General features: G+C 40.8%; 1 protein-coding gene across 2 annotated transcripts in view; it reads right to left on the reverse strand.

The window, feature by feature from the left end:
- ADAMTS3 (ADAM metallopeptidase with thrombospondin type 1 motif 3) overlaps nucleotides 1–15,783 on the reverse strand; it is a 124,849-nt gene that overhangs the window by 66,206 nt on the left and 42,860 nt on the right. The gene's annotated exons all lie outside the window — the stretch shown is intronic.

Below are 15,783 nucleotides of genomic sequence, written 5' to 3' on the forward strand. Positions count from 1 at the left end.
TTCCTTGTTAACTTAAGGGTTGCATGATGTTGGAACTCGGAGTCTCTAATAAGGAGACATCAAGGAACCTCCCTGCCCAACGTGGGAAAGACATACAGGACAGAGAAGTTGGTGTTTGAACGAAGCTTTTGGAGATGCTCAGCCAGAAGCTCCAAGCTAAACTTCCCAGTTGAAAAGTGGACAGTGGTCACAGCAGCTGAGGATGGACTGCCCCATGCCAAACTTTCCTGGGGATGAAATCTACGTGGGTGTGAATGACAAGCTGGAAAAATCAACTTTTCAATTTAATGCAAAAATTTCAAGTTCGCCAACTGGCCACTCCCCTGGCCACATTAAAGGGCTTCCTTTTTTCTTTTTCTTTTAAAATTGGACAGGCATCGGTTTAACGCACACTGGCCTTCTTATCCATTTTTCAGACAGTCTCTTTGACACAGGAGTAGAGATGTTCCTGAAATATTCAAAAGCCTATTAGCATGGGTGAAAAATTATGCTGTTAGCACAACAATCTGATTTCTGAAAGCCTGACAAGGAAAGTGCATTAAAGAGATATAGCTCTGCGGGTATCTATTTTATTTTTTTTTTGGACGAATACTGTTGTATCCATTTCTTAAAATTGATTTTAAGAGCACTAAACATAAATCATTTGAAAAGGAAGCTGGAAGTGTCTGTTTAGAAAAACAAAATGCACAGATGTAGCTGCAATGGAATGCAAAATAAGAAAAGTGTGTTTTCTGATGGGTTGAATCCTAGGGTTTTTGATCCATGGAATATAGTTGTCAGTAGAAAGATGTTTCATTTGTTATTGTCTTTCCCCTAAACTCACCCCAAATCTGAGAAGTCTCCAGAAGGCCATGCAAGGTGGCAAAGCAGGAATAGGTAATGAATGTTTTCTCCTTTCTTTTAACTGAGGCCTATGAATTTTGATGGAAGGGATGTGGGGGCTTCTACTCCCAGAATTCCCCATGCTGGCTGGGGAATTCTGGGAGTAGAAGTCCCCACATCTTAAAGTTCCCAAGGTTGAAAAACACCGCTCTATGCAATGAGCGTGCTCCCTCCTGCTTCACCCCACTGCCTTCTTCCACCCCCTCAAGCTTTCAGGTGGGCTCTTTTTAGACACAGGTCTACTGTTCTTCCGATAGACCCTTGTTCAGAAATCACAATTCAGGCAATTTGAAAAGGGGCTAAAATGCCATCCCAACAGCAAGCCTAAATTGGCCCAAGTCCTGCTTTACAGAGACCGATTGTTAGTGGCTTTCTCACTGGCAGCCAGGGGGATCTACAAATTGCTGCTCATAAATAGTCTCACGGTAAAACTATAAGGATAGGACCACTTTCTCAGTGTTGGGGCAGTGCAAATTATGTTAGAATATTTTTCTGATGCCTCAAGGCCTGGAGGAAAGCACATTAATGCACCTGTGAAGAACAGCCCTGAGAAAAACAGAGAGAGAAAGACAGAACTTGTACATTTTGAGTTATATCATAATCTTATTAAGCCCCAATATTCATAGCCACTTATTTTATACAAGGCAGACCCTGGAAAGAGGAAAAAATAGTCATATTAGGAGCCCTGGATCTGCCAAAGATTTATTCTCTTCCAATTGCTCTCAACTGGAGGGAATTTGTGAGAAAAGTAAAAAAGTATGAAGAGAAACATAGCAATCTACACTGCTCCTTCTTTCTTCCTAATTGCAAAGCCTTTGAGGAGAAGATAGCCTTGATTTCCCCAAAGGTAGGGTTAGGGTGCCAGATGATTAGTGTCATCTGATTACCAATTATGCATCTTCTGATCATGACGGCATTGATCATTATCATTTTAGAACTTCACATTCTGTTTGAACAAAGTCACAAGCAGCTTCAGGGTTGTCCCCTGGAGTGGCCCAAAAAAGCCCAGATGTAGGCCACAATGGTGTGATCAAAGCTGTGCCTGCTATTTATGTGTAACACCCATTTAAAAGAAAAGGCAGAACTTCAATTGCACAATTGTGGCTGCGGTCTTGACGGTTTTGACAATCCTCTGGGACACCCCTGGGCAGCATGGAAAAGGAGAGGTTCTTTGGGAACCCACCGACCATGACTTTCCATTAAGACAAAGTCACGCAGTAAAACTAAGCCCATATAACACACTTGTTCTTTCTTACTAAGTTGGGATGATGAGGAGTTTGATTTTATTTTGTTTCTAAATTACCAACTTTAAATTTACTATAGCTCCTAAACTATAGTTTAGGATGTGACTTTTTATTTTTAAAGTCCATGCAAATATTAATTTGGAGGAGGACTCATGAACGTTTGGTCAAATAGACACAGTTTTCTTATATAGGCATTTTTTTTTTCATATATTCAAAGAATGTGCCATGATTGACATATAATGACACTGCTGTTTAGGAATGCATTCAGGAAGTATCAATTGGGAAGATTTGCGCTAAAATGCAAAACAGGCAACTTCTTTCTCCATTCTGTTGATAAAAGATGGCTGGGTCAATATTCAAAAGTACAATTTAGTATAAATTCTATTACTGTTATTTTAGAAAGCAGATTTAGTGACCCGTTTGTGTTGTGTTGTATTGTGTCAGAGCAGGAGAGTACATTCCAAAAGCAAATTAGAATGCCGTACAAAACTAAAAATTACACACTTGTTTTCTTTCTATAAACACACTCTCCATAGCAACTGAGAAAAAGGGGAGCGTTTCAAGGCCTCTCTCAAATAATTAATTGACTTTTAATTAAGTCAGCAGCTTTCTGGAATTTCATGGCCACATTGTGGGAGGACTTGAAGTCTCCAGAGCTCACTTCTAGGGATATAACAATATTCTTCATGAATGCATAGTAAAGGCTGTCTTTCCAAGGTAACATCTGCATCAAAGCCAAACAGTTTTTTAAAAAAGCAAAATAATTTTTTTTAAAAGGAGGACTAGTATGCACTGACAGTAAAATCTAAGGCTCTGGGAAAATACTCCCTTGGAAAACCTTTTCTTAATTCAAGAGAGATTTTTTATAAATCAACCTTTAGTTAGTATCTGTCTGAGAAGACCTTCCCCCAAAGTGTGAATGTCTTCAATCCCAGAACAGCAAGTACTTGAAATTTAACAGAATGAGATGTTGGAGAAAGTGATACAAAAGGCTGAGTCCTTCCTTCATGTCTCTTCAGGCATTCTGGAGAACTGGTGAGGGCCAAGGACACGAGCAAATGGCGACAGAGCCAACCTGTTTACCTCCTGGAATATACTCCTTGCACACTTATTCCACCCCTTTAGAACTACAGCTCCCCTCACATTCAGTAGAGAGAAGTGGAAACAATCTTCTCCTGTGCTCACCAGTATGGCTTTGGCCCTTACTAGGGGCTCGTCTGCATGTCCTGCTTGTTCCAGTGTGATGACAGCCCGCTGTCCATTTCTCAAAGGGAGAAACACACAGTGTCATTTGTGACCTAACCCCACCCTGCTGCAGCCCCCTATTTTTGTACCATAAAAGAAATGGTGTTGTCTACCTTCTGCCAGCGAAGTGGTGCTGTGAGGTAAATTAGCTGTATTTTACTTCATTCTTGGCATAGCCTTGATTCCAACTGGCTACTGTATGCTGTGACAGGAATACTCTTCCCCTCTGGAGGCTGGTTACCAATCTCGACAGCCATTTTGTACTGGGAAGCCTGCCCCCTTTACTTCCAGTTGAAGCCTGCCTGCCTGCTTGCCTTCCTCCTTCCCTCCCCCCTTCCTTCTTTCCTCCCTCCCCCCTTCCTTCCTTCCTTCCGCCCCTCCCCTCCCTCCCTCCCCTCTCCTCTCCCTCCCTCCCTCCCTCCCTTCCTTCCCCCTTTTCCCCCCCAAATTAGTCCATCTGTAGAATGGTGGAAGAGTGAACTTTACCTCCTTCTCCTTCTCCTTCAAAAACTACATAAAATTGACAAGAGTTATGACAGTTTTTCATGTCTAGCCCAAGTGAGAGGAGGAATGCCAAAACTGTCTATGGCTTTTTTTTTAAGCAGTCCACCAGTGGCTGCCTTAGATTCAAGTAGCAAAAGGAGTCAACAGAGAGCGGCTCAGACAAAAAGTATACTAATGGAAACCACATTTTCTAGAAGAACTGCCCATGGACAGGAAAGCAATCAGCACTTGCATTCCCTGCATGAGTGGGAGGGGTAATCAAGCAGGAAAATCCGCCAATCGGGGCATGGTAACGACGGTTCAGACAGAATGCCTGGCCAGCATCGTTGCCAAAGCTGAAGATCAGATTAAAATCTGCACAGCAAGACAACTGTCTTCACTCCCCGCCAGTTTCAGCTTAAGACAGAAGAGCCCTATCTGAAGACAGAAGACAGCCATTTTTCAGACTTCAGCATTTTCATACCGACAATTTCACCATACAGACAGAGACAGAATTGTCGTGTCCAGTGTTCAAACTTAGCTTTTAATTGGTTGGCTTCAAACTTTGCTTTTTGCACATATGTCACAATGTCACATGGAACTATGTAACAGGGAGAGCTTGTATTATGATGTCCAGACGGCATCAGGATTTATTCCAAATGTCTCCAATCCTCATTTTAAAAAACCCTCAAGGTGGGCATTGGTCCATGTTATCTTCCCCTCAGTTAGTGGATCTATGAATAGCTCAAGTGGCTGTAGATCAGTGAAGGTTGATTGAATAATGAAAGGCCAGACATGCAACTGGCTACTGTATGCTGTGATAGGAATACCTCTTCCCCTCTGGTGACTGGTCAGCAATCTAAACAGCCATTTTGTACTGGGATGCCTGCCCTCTTTTCCTTCCTTCCTTCCTTCCTTCCTTCCTTCCTTCCTTCCTTCCTTCCTTCCTTCCTTCCTTCCTTCCTTCCTTCCTTCCTCCCTCCCTCCCTCCCTCCCTCCCAGGCATGCAACACACACACACGCACACAACCCTCAACTGCCTTGCAACTACGGAAATACACATCCCAGGAGAATTTCATCTCAAGCTTCTTCCCCTTTGGAGGAAAAATTAAGTTTCTTTTTCATCAGATCAGAGTGATTATTTGCAAAAACATTTTGGCATAGCACTAAGGTGGACAGATACTCCAGATGTATTTCGTTGTTATAGTTCTTGATGGCTTTTGACCTGTTTCATCTTTAAAACAGACACAAATGGACAAATGAAAGCAACAGAGTTTGAGTTGCATTACTACTCAGAAAAGATTCTCAAAGTAGGAAGAAGAAATTTCACAGCTCTAAATCCCACTCTGTTGCTGTCTTCATCTAATAAGGGCCACCCTCAAGTTGTCATCCTTACACATTTAACACATTTAATTTAAGAGATTCCTGAAAATGTCATTTGTCATTGCTTAAAACATGTCACTGGGCTCCCATAATTGGATTCTTTCATTCCTCTGCTCCTTATTAAAAAGCCATTTCCAACTAAGTAGGATAAAACACATCTTCCAGTTATCCCTGTTAATGTTTTGAGCCTGTCAAGAACTTGACATTAACAAAGAGCTAGAAGCAGTGAGAAGCACATGGCTCTGTTATGCTGTCCCTCATGGTAGGTTAGAAAATCAGCCACCTTCTATTTACCACTTGTGGACTGAAGGACTGTTTTAAGACACCCAGAAGATTTCCTGGTGGCTGTTTTTGGGGCATCAGAAAAATAGGCTCTACCTAGCCAACTTTGGCTGATCTTCAAAAAGCCAAACAGGGTAAATTCTGGTTAGTACTTCAATGGGAAACCACCAGGAGATTCCAAGGCTGAAGGCTAGGCTACAAAGTTAAAAAAAGAAACCAAACAACTTGGAAGAAAGGAATGGCAAACCATTTCAGCAGACACACACACACACACACATGGACATGTCCATGTAGTCCCCAGGAATCAGGATTAACTCAAGTGAATTACATTAAACAGGTCCCTCAGGAATGATTGATAGCTTGATTTGGCACACAACACCAAAAATGCTATTTAGGGAAGAGAAGACACTTATGTGAAAAGTCCCTTGATTCATTACATTGCATCATCAGATTTGCTTTAGTTTGACCTGCATCTGGCAAATACTTATTCAAGCACTTTTCATCTTTGTTGAGGGAAGAGGGAGGAGGGTGGGAATGGAATGGAGCCCAAAATGTATCCACTTGGGAAGTAGATAATTCATAAAGGGCAATTGGCACAGAGAGTTGAGGTGAGGACTCCTACCTATGGCCCACATGCTTGCTGATCTTTGTAATGATATTAGTAGTTGACAATCAAATGGGAGGGGAGAAGCAACAATCAAGCATCTAAGGACCTTCAACACAAAGATGTTTTGGGGAAGAAGAGGTGACTAATGTGTTGCATTAGTACCACACAGTTAGCTCTGTCATAAATTATGTCATAATTTCTCATAAATTATGTGGCATAGTAGAATAAGTGCCACAGAGAATAAACCAGGACTAAATAGGAGCGGAGCTGTGCTTTACCCCATCAATAATGTCCCTGGAAACACATCATAGCAGTACAACATATGAAACACTCCCAGTTTATGTTTATATTTATGTCTGTGCATATGTATTTATATGTGCATGTCTGCATATCTGTATATGCAAACATATATAACATGGACACAATTTTGTGAAATTCTGAATCCCAGGAGATTTTGATATTTTCACATGAGGTCTTACAAGTTTTCAAGTATGGATACATAACATCTTGAAGGGAGCTTGCTGATCTCAAAAAATCTGGGGCTGTTTAAACCTTTTTATTTAAGTTTTGGAACTTGTGGTATCACCAGGTCCCAGCTGGTGCCCCAGAGACTGAAGTTTCCTATACCACCTTATGAATTAATTTATTAATTAGGTTTACATCCCACCTTTCTTCCAGGAACTGAAAGAACATACACAGCAGTCCCTCCACCAATTTTTCCCCTCAGCAACAGCACTGTGAGAAAAGGGGCTGAGAGAAAGTGACAAGTTCAGAAGTTCCCATGGTTGAAGATGGGCTAGAACCCAGGTTTCTCCACTCCAAATCTAAACCCTGAATATTGTGGTGCAACGTATTTCCAACAGAGGAAAAATTGTATGATGAAATGCAGGGAACTTTCAAAGCACTGATGCTGTTGCTTTTGAAAGTAAGAACCTACACATTTTTTCCCCAATGTTACAGTGTCTGCATCCCCTGGAAAGCATTTCTGCACTTGATTTTCATTCCTCAAATCTAATGATCCTTAGAAAACTTCTAGTTGGAACTTTAACCTCAGTGTTGACAGGACTCTCCCTATCATTAGACAGAAGATTTGAGCTTTTATGAAGGGGTAACAAATGGTTAGCATTAAAAGATATAATCAAAATGTGTATGCCTATGCCAGAGAAGAAAAGAGATTCTTATGTGTGTAAGTATTATAATATATACCTCACAACCCAAGAGGAGAGTTTTCTTCCCTCAATACATTTGAAATTTATTTCCAGGAACAGGAGACAGGAGTAGATCACTGAGGGACCTTAATTTCTATGTGGATCTAAGCCAATGAAAGAATGGCATCTAACCCATAATCTTCATGATACGAGACTGATCCAGTTTGTGACCTACTTGATAGAGAGTCAAATGACAATACAGGATCCTGCTGTGCTCCAGGATAGGAAAGAAGTTAAAATCTGCCAGGAATTAACACATTATGTTTTAGCAATAATTAACAGCCGTTGGAAGTCATGTAACCTGGGCTTTCACTCCCCAAAGGAATAATTAAAGGTAGTGTTTCAAAAATGAAGCAATTCTTAATCAAGTTCATTGTTTCTCTCCTAAGTGTGTGAGGAGGTTGTAAGAAAGCTGCCATCTTGCAGCTCACCAATCATTAATTTATCCTCAAATGGAGAACCTGCAGTTTTCTCCTGCAAGCTGAAATGTTCAAAGCAGTGGTCCAAAAGCATACAAAAACATACATATTAAAAGACCAACATTTTGAGCCTCTCTGTAGGGCTTTAATGGTTAATGCCAATGCCTGAAATTGAGCCAGACAAACAACTGGCAAGCAGTGTCTAATTTTGGTACAGGCCTCCTATGATGCTGCAATTTTACCAATTATAACATCAAGCTATTTTTCAAGATCAACTCTATGGAAAGCATGATGCAGTAGTCAAGATAGGATGGGTTAGGCTGTTGATAATCATGAACAAATCCAACTGGCTTAGGAAGGGTTACAGCTGGGGCATCAGGCATAAATGTGCCAAAGTGTCTTTCATCACAGCTCATCCCTGCAAATGCATGAAAGCTGAGGATCATTCCAAAGTCATAAGCCTGCTTTTTCAGAAGTAGTCCCACCCCATCCCAAAGAGGCTGAACCTCAATTTATGAGTCTAGTTTCCCATCTATCCACAGCAACTCCATCTCGTCTGGATTCATTGTCAGCTTCTTCTGCCCCATCATCAGCCCATTCTCAGATTTGGACAGCGTTCAAGGGTTCAATGGTTTCATTGGAATTAGATGGAAGGAGCATTTGTGTTACGTGTGATCTCCCTGCAAAACTCTGGATGACCTTCACCACTAGTTTCATGGATAGAAAGCTTCTTACATCAGGAGGGCTACACTGGAAGTCATCATTGCCACATTATCAGTTCTTGCCAATATGAGACAGTGAGAGGAGAAGAAAAATCAGTCAGTTTCCTTCTCCCCTTGCTCAATTTTTCTTGGCTACTCCAAAGCCAAGGAGAACAACACAAATTATGTCACCATTTCTCCTGCTTGGTTTTGCAACTGAAATCATGTTTAATTCTTACAGAACGTCCTCTTCCAACCAGCATTGCAGAACTCAGTCATCAGAGATACTTGCCTAGACATGCATACTTAAAATATTTTAAGAAGAATTAGGCAGTCAGACATCCTTGGTAAGGCCAGCCCTTCCTCTCAGCTGAATCATGCTGTGAAATTGGTGATGTACTTCAGTGTGATTTACGCACATCATCAACCTTTTTCAGAATAAGCACAGCAGTGACTTAGCCCACTGGGAACCATTCCCACGGGGACAAACCATGTTCTCACATGAGTCATTTCCTTGTAGATTCCTGGTGCTTTCCCTTACTGCTTGCTGTGATACTGTGCTCAAGGGAAATAAGATAATTTCCCCCAGGGTTATCTGTAAACTGGCTTATGAAAGAAGCAGACAGTTGACATAAGATTATGCATTATGCAGGGAATCTATTCCCATGAAGAATACTTGTGGGAACGATTACAGTGCAAATAAGCAGTTGATGGATTCTGTCCAACAAATCTTTATGTAGGAGAGGAGTGGAGGACCATTCAAAGAAGCATCAATGTATTGAAGAAGACTGAGGGACTTCATAATTGATTACTGATAATCTACTCATATGCCTGCTAATGATTCCTCTGCTAGCTACACGCTGCAAAGGCATCTGTGAGAGGAGGCAAGAGGCTAAATATGAATCAGAATGCAAATTCTTCCCCTTACATACTGATAAGAGCTTGCATTGTGACATCACAATATACATTGTGGTGGTGTTGTGCTTAGGAATGAACCTATTCACACCACTGCGTGTTAGGCTTCTTGATATGAGGGGGATTCCTAGTTGGTTCAGGATCTCACCCTCTACTCAGAAAGTACTCTGCAAAGGTGCCCAAATATATACATTATAGTAGACTCAGAGAGATGCACAGTTCACAAACACATTGGTTGTGTGTGTGTGTGTGAGACAGAGAGAGAGAGAGAGAGAGATAGTGTGTCTGTGTGTGTGCACGCACACTTAAACTAATGCTTTTAAACATGAGTTATCTTATCCACCAATGTAAATACAATATATCATGAATAGGGAAGGTACCTGAATAACTCACTTTCATGCAACACTGAATTTTTGAACATGATGTATCATCCCTGCAAAACATATTCTCTCTACCAAAGTCTTCACCAGATAACTTTATACCAAAAGGAAAAGATAAAACAATAGAATCCAGGATTCATTGGGGATTTTTAGGTAAGTGAGCCCTTCATGGTTCAATAACATATAATGATAAAGGGACTTGAACATCATTATAATGTTATGAGCTACTCCATCAGTAGAGTACAGGTAGTCCCTAGGTTAAGAATGCCAGGTTTATAGACGTAAATGGAGCCTATTGCCTGTTGCAGCAAAATTCAAGTTAAATACACAATGGTTTGAGTTAAATACACAATGGTTTGAGTTAAATACACAATGGTTTGAGTTAAATACACAATGGTTTGAGGTATACTCCTCAGACAAGCTCTGGGTAGGTTGGAAGAAACAGTGCAGTGGACTTCTACCTTCTCCTCTTCCTCCCCAACCTCCTCCTCCAATGCATGAGTGATGGACCAGTGGCAGGAGTCTGCCACGTAGCTAGCTTAAGTAGGAGAAGAAGAAATAGGAAGCCAAGGTAGAGAAAGGATAGAATGAACTTAAGCTTGGAAAACTGAGAATCTGAGTGAAAGCTAACTTCCCCAATCTCCTTCTAAACTCATTCCCAGTGAAGAAGAAATGTTTCCCTCCAGTTTAGCAACAGATGAAATTAAAACTATACAGAGAGTAAATTCCTGGGGAACTTCCGCAACCATTTGGGCTATTATGTTAATGTTCTCTCACAGACATAATACAAGGACAAGGAATGTGATGTCCATGGGCACCACTGTGCCCATAGAATTTCCTTGGCGTTCATCAGGCTTCTCTCTTCCACTTCATGGCCAAACTTTATTTTTTTAAGTTCATCTAATAAAACTTATTGAAATGCTGGGAAGTGTAAACTGAAGCGCCAACCTCCCACACTGTCCATTTCCAAGAATGCCTCTGGGCCCAGAATAAAGCTTAGAAAATAAAAATGCTATGGGCTTTAAATCCTGTGCTTTGTGTGAAGTCTCCATTGGCTCAAGAGGGAGAAAAAAAAAGAAGATAAAGCTGAACTGGGAAGGGAGAGAGAAGATGTTTGAAGGCAACTTTACTGGTTTGTCATCTGATGTTATAGGCCTTTGGGGACTTGCAACACCCTTCACGACACCCATTTGGTGAGGCCATCCCTGGTAAGATCTTCAAAACATCCCAAACAAAGCAAAATTGAAAAAGACTTTCTCCTCAGGATTCCAAAACTAGGGAAAACTGATTTTATCAAAGATACCAAAAGAAGCATTGTGTCGGAATAAAACTGCAGGAATGACCGCCCAGAATTTCGGAGGCATTTCGTTTTTGCCTCTTGACTGAAGTATTGTAAAATTCAAAAGATGCACAGAAGCTGTGCTATAAGTAGAAGGAGACATGCAAAGCTCAGCTGAAATTATTCGTATTATTTTTAAACCAAATACTTGGACAAGATTCCAATCTATGGAGACTTGGGGGAAGAGGCCTTAACTTTACTTTCTGTTGGCAACAGCAAATGAGCTTCAGCTATATGCAAATATTTGCATCTGGAAAAATTATAGTGAAAACCCACAAAATGCTACCCAGATTGTGGAAACCATGGCTCTTCTCTCTGGCACCAGATTAGTTCTTGCCCATAAATCTCTGGCTGTTGGAAAAAGAAACAAAAATGCCCATAATATCCTTGAGCTTTGAGAACACTGGGGGGGATCTTGCTTTGTGTATGCTACAAGGATTACTTTCCTGATTATCATACAGAGTGGGGGGACTTAAGTTTTATATTTTGCACTGTTTGGAATTTTTCAATGCAGGGTCCAGCTCAAAAAAGAATGTAGAAAAAGATTAAGATTGCAAAAGTTGTATTTTAGGGAACAATGAATTTTGAAATACATGCATGCATATATATACTTATATGATGTACTTAAAAGCTGTGCAAATACCATTTTTGCTCATTTTGTAAAACTGCAGATTCCCGCAGAAAGAGGACAGAGCTATGAATGTACGCTACGAAAATGGTTTGAAGGACATGCATTTGGACCTCGTGCCAACACAACATTTTTTCACTATGTATAACAACAGCCTGGCCTTTTTCAGGCGAGTAGTAGCTTCTTTCTTTCAATCTTCTGCAAAGCATGACAATGCTGGTTTAATGAATAGCAGAGGTACTGCACTCACATGTGAGTCAACAACCTTCCTTCAAATCACTTTTGAAGTTTGTGCAGCCGGGGCATCCTCAGGGGGAGGTCAAAAAAGTCAAGATGATGGCTGTAACCAAACCATAAAAGCCCCACCTCTTTTATAGGTTTTTTTTAGGTTCAAGCTTCAGTTTTTGTGTTTCTCCATCTCCAGCATGTTGGCAAGTTCTACCACCTGATGTTGCCAAATGTGGTTGTAAAAGGATTCAGTGAACACATTTATAAACAGATAATTATTCACCCTACCCCCAAAATCTGCGGCCAGATGTTCCCAAAGGGGAATGTAGCTGACCATGATGTATCTCATTTCAGCACTGCATACACTGTGAAAATGCAGTAGCAATTTTAATATCTACTGAAGTCACTGAACCCCAAGAATCTTTTTCATATACAACAATGAGGAAGAAATGCTTGAGAACAAGTTCTGATGGAAGATACACCATTGCTGCTGAAAACAATCATTCTGTTTTTTCATTCTCCTTTTCCCTGCCACGGATAATCCTCCTTACTAAATCTGGCAAAGGAGGAGTTATGCCTGAGTCTTGCCCTTGGAATCAGGTATCATTCAGAGCATTTTATTCCAATTCAATAGTGAACAGAACGTCTTTAATATGATGTTAAGATGATTTTGGGACCTTCAGTGATTAAGTAACCGATTGGCTCATTCTTATGAGAATCAAGCTTGGGAGTAGACTTCCTCTAAACCTGGAATGCTTGTAGAATTTGGATGTCTGCTTCATAACTGAAGCACACTTTTTATGATCTTTGCTCTACAAAGCACCACAAGTAGTCTTATATAAAGAAGGAGTCAGATTCCCACAGAGGGTGGAACCACAGAGTGTGAGAAAAGCGGAGTCTCTCACACACTTGGGAACATTTGTGAATCCTAGTAGTTAGTAGCAACTAATGTATCTATCAACACTTGAAAAATGCAAGCCATTTTTATTAGTTCACCATGTCCACTGAGAGAGAAACAGAAACCTTGCTAGGACATTTTGCCCAACAACTGCCCAGTACTTTCTCAGTGGTACTTGCAAATGACTAATGTACAAACCAAACAAAAAGGTGGAAAATGTGGAAAAGAAGGTGAGTTCTTCAGCCAAAGAAGCCTGCAGACCCATTAGCAGATGTTCACACTGAGTGTGCGAGCACTGAATGAATGGGCATGCTGAGATACCGCAGACCCACCTTTTCTTGCCTGTTCCCTAACTCAGTTAAACTAACAACTCTCCCATTGCACTATGATCTGTTTAGGACTCTACAGCTTGAATTCTTTGGGATTTTTAAAAAAGTAATCATCTGCACTTGACTATATTTTGTCTTCTTTACTGTTTAGGTTGATGGATAACATCTGTCAGTTCATCATTAAACAAACTTGTCATTCATTTAATTAAAAATATAAAATATCTCCAGGGCTGTTATTTAAGCACTAATTTTGTAAAAAAAAAGAAGAAAAAACTGAATGGCATACCTGGGAATGTGTGGGGGGTGGCTCCCCAAAATAACATGGGCTAGTAACTCTGCTACTAAATTCCAAAAATGAATTAAGATTCAAATCCATATGAAAGTATGGGTGAGCCTAGCCGTGCTGGTTGTCTGAAATCATCCAATCGCTTTTATTCAACTTTCTGTGGCTTCCAAGAACGAGACGACCTAGGGTGACCTTTGGGGGAAGCTTGGCTTGGTTCCCATTCCAGCCAGACACAACTTTCTTGGGTTCTCCAGCCAGACTAAATCTGTTCAGATATTTGGGGCATGTCTCTCTCTCTCCCTCCCCCCCCGCCCCCTCTCTTGTATATGTGTATGTGTATGTGAAAGAGAGGGGAGAAAGATTTTCTGGCAAACCAGAAGATGTTCATGAACACATCAGGAAGACATTCTCAGGATAAAAATTGGCCTGCCAACACAGCTTGATTGCCTGCCTCAGTTTCTTTGGAGCTGTTCCTTATTTATGAAACAGGACTACCCAGTACTTTGGCTCTTGAAGAAAATTCAAGATTTTCCTCAAGGATTCCTGTTCCTTACGTGCAGTACTGGGTAGACAGTTTGCTTCAGACAATGTTCCTTCTTTGGGTCTTCCTCGCCAGGTTGAATGGGGACAAGGTCTGACTGATCACCGCTGGGAAGAGAGATTTGTAGCAGAGTGTTCTTCCCAATGATCCTTCTAACCACTTGGTTATAGAAGGAGCAGTCCTTCTGCATCTCTCTTGGAGGGCTTATCATCATGCCACATGTTTCCGATCCAACCTCAACTCACTAATTAGATGGTCTTCACCAAAGGAATTTATATAGCAGATTCAGATAAAGATATTAGGACTGTGCGTGCTTTGAAAAATACTTGGAGAAAGTTCTTTGGATGTTGCTGAAGCATGAGTCCAGCATATTGTTACTTCAGAGACTGGGGAAAAAAAGGTGTGGCTGCTTTCATGGGTAACAGAAAGATGCTGGGCTCATGCTCCTTCAGGATCCCAAATGTGTTTTTTACTTGTTTAAATAATTTAAAATTTATTTATTTAAATTATTTAAAATTTATTTATGTTTCTGAGGGAGCCATGTTGCCAGAAATGATTGCTGAAGCTCACTCAAATGCATCAGCAAAAAGTATGTAAAGGCAGCAACACCCGTAACAAAGCATGATGATGTCCCAACGATGACACATGTGTCATTTCTTTCCCATCTCCTCAAGAAAACCCAGGGTAGACCAAGTAATTGAATAAACATCATTGAGGAAAGGTAGCAATATCAGCTGGAAACTGCTCTGAGAGTTATTTAAAATCAACTCTTTAAAACAGCAGCATCTTTTTTCAGGTTCACACACACCAAACAACAACAACCGAAAAAAGATGCAGATGATTTAATTAGCAGCAGAGAGGTGCCACAGGAGGTCTGAAGCACCTCTTTGCTCCTTATTTCACATCCTCACTTTACTTATATCCTTCACCTTCTCCGAGCTAAGTTCCTCATTCAACATCAATTTAACTGGACTAACAGTGAATTTAAACCAAGTTTTCTAGTGCTAAAAATTCTGTGGCAGTATATTTTACAATGACAGAAGCTTCAAATTCACCTGGATTTGACTTATTAGCATGGGGAGTTTGGATTGAAAAATAAGAGGAGAATTGTTAAGAACTAGTATAAAAAATGCCTCCCTGAAAGTAACAGTAAGGCAATTCAGTAGACTAATGCAAGGAAAAACAAGAAAAAGGCAAACAATGTCAGCTTGCAGCCTAAGAAATCCTAAGATTCAAGCATGCAAAGACCCAAAACAAAACCCCAGAACACAACTCCTACATTTCCCCTACGATGCTCTGCTACAAACGTCAGATTTTTATGCACCTGCTTTCAAAGTCCTGCCAATTTTAGCTGCGGTTCATCAGAGCTGAAAGGCTGTGTCGCACTTTGAATTCACTACCAAAAAGTTGCTTCAAAAATTCCAAGCACCTATCTGCAACTCTTTACAGTAGCTACATCTTTTCCTGGGATTACACAGCAACTTTAAAGGGCATACTAGTAGGCCTGTGCAAATCCTTCAAACGAGTGCTTCAAAATGCATGAGACTGCATGCTCGTTTGTATCATTAAAGTAGCTATGTCTTTTTACTGCTTTGGAAGCTGGTATCAGCTGTCTTTGCATGCAGGAGCAGGAGCAGGTGCAGCCAGTTTGTTTGATGGCTGTGCACGCTGACAGTGGCAGACAGGTACTATTTTTGCACCCCCCTGTGTTCTGGAACCTCTTTTATGGAATCCCATTGAAGTTCTCCACAGCCCTATTAATCAGTCAGCATGGCTACTGCACAG

Source organism: Python bivittatus, unplaced genomic scaffold (genome assembly GCF_059951505.1).
Source record: "Python bivittatus isolate LINGU-HERP-01145 unplaced genomic scaffold, Pbiv_v1 ctg000070_np1212, whole genome shotgun sequence".
Classification (NCBI taxonomy): domain Eukaryota; kingdom Metazoa; phylum Chordata; class Lepidosauria; order Squamata; family Pythonidae; genus Python; species Python bivittatus.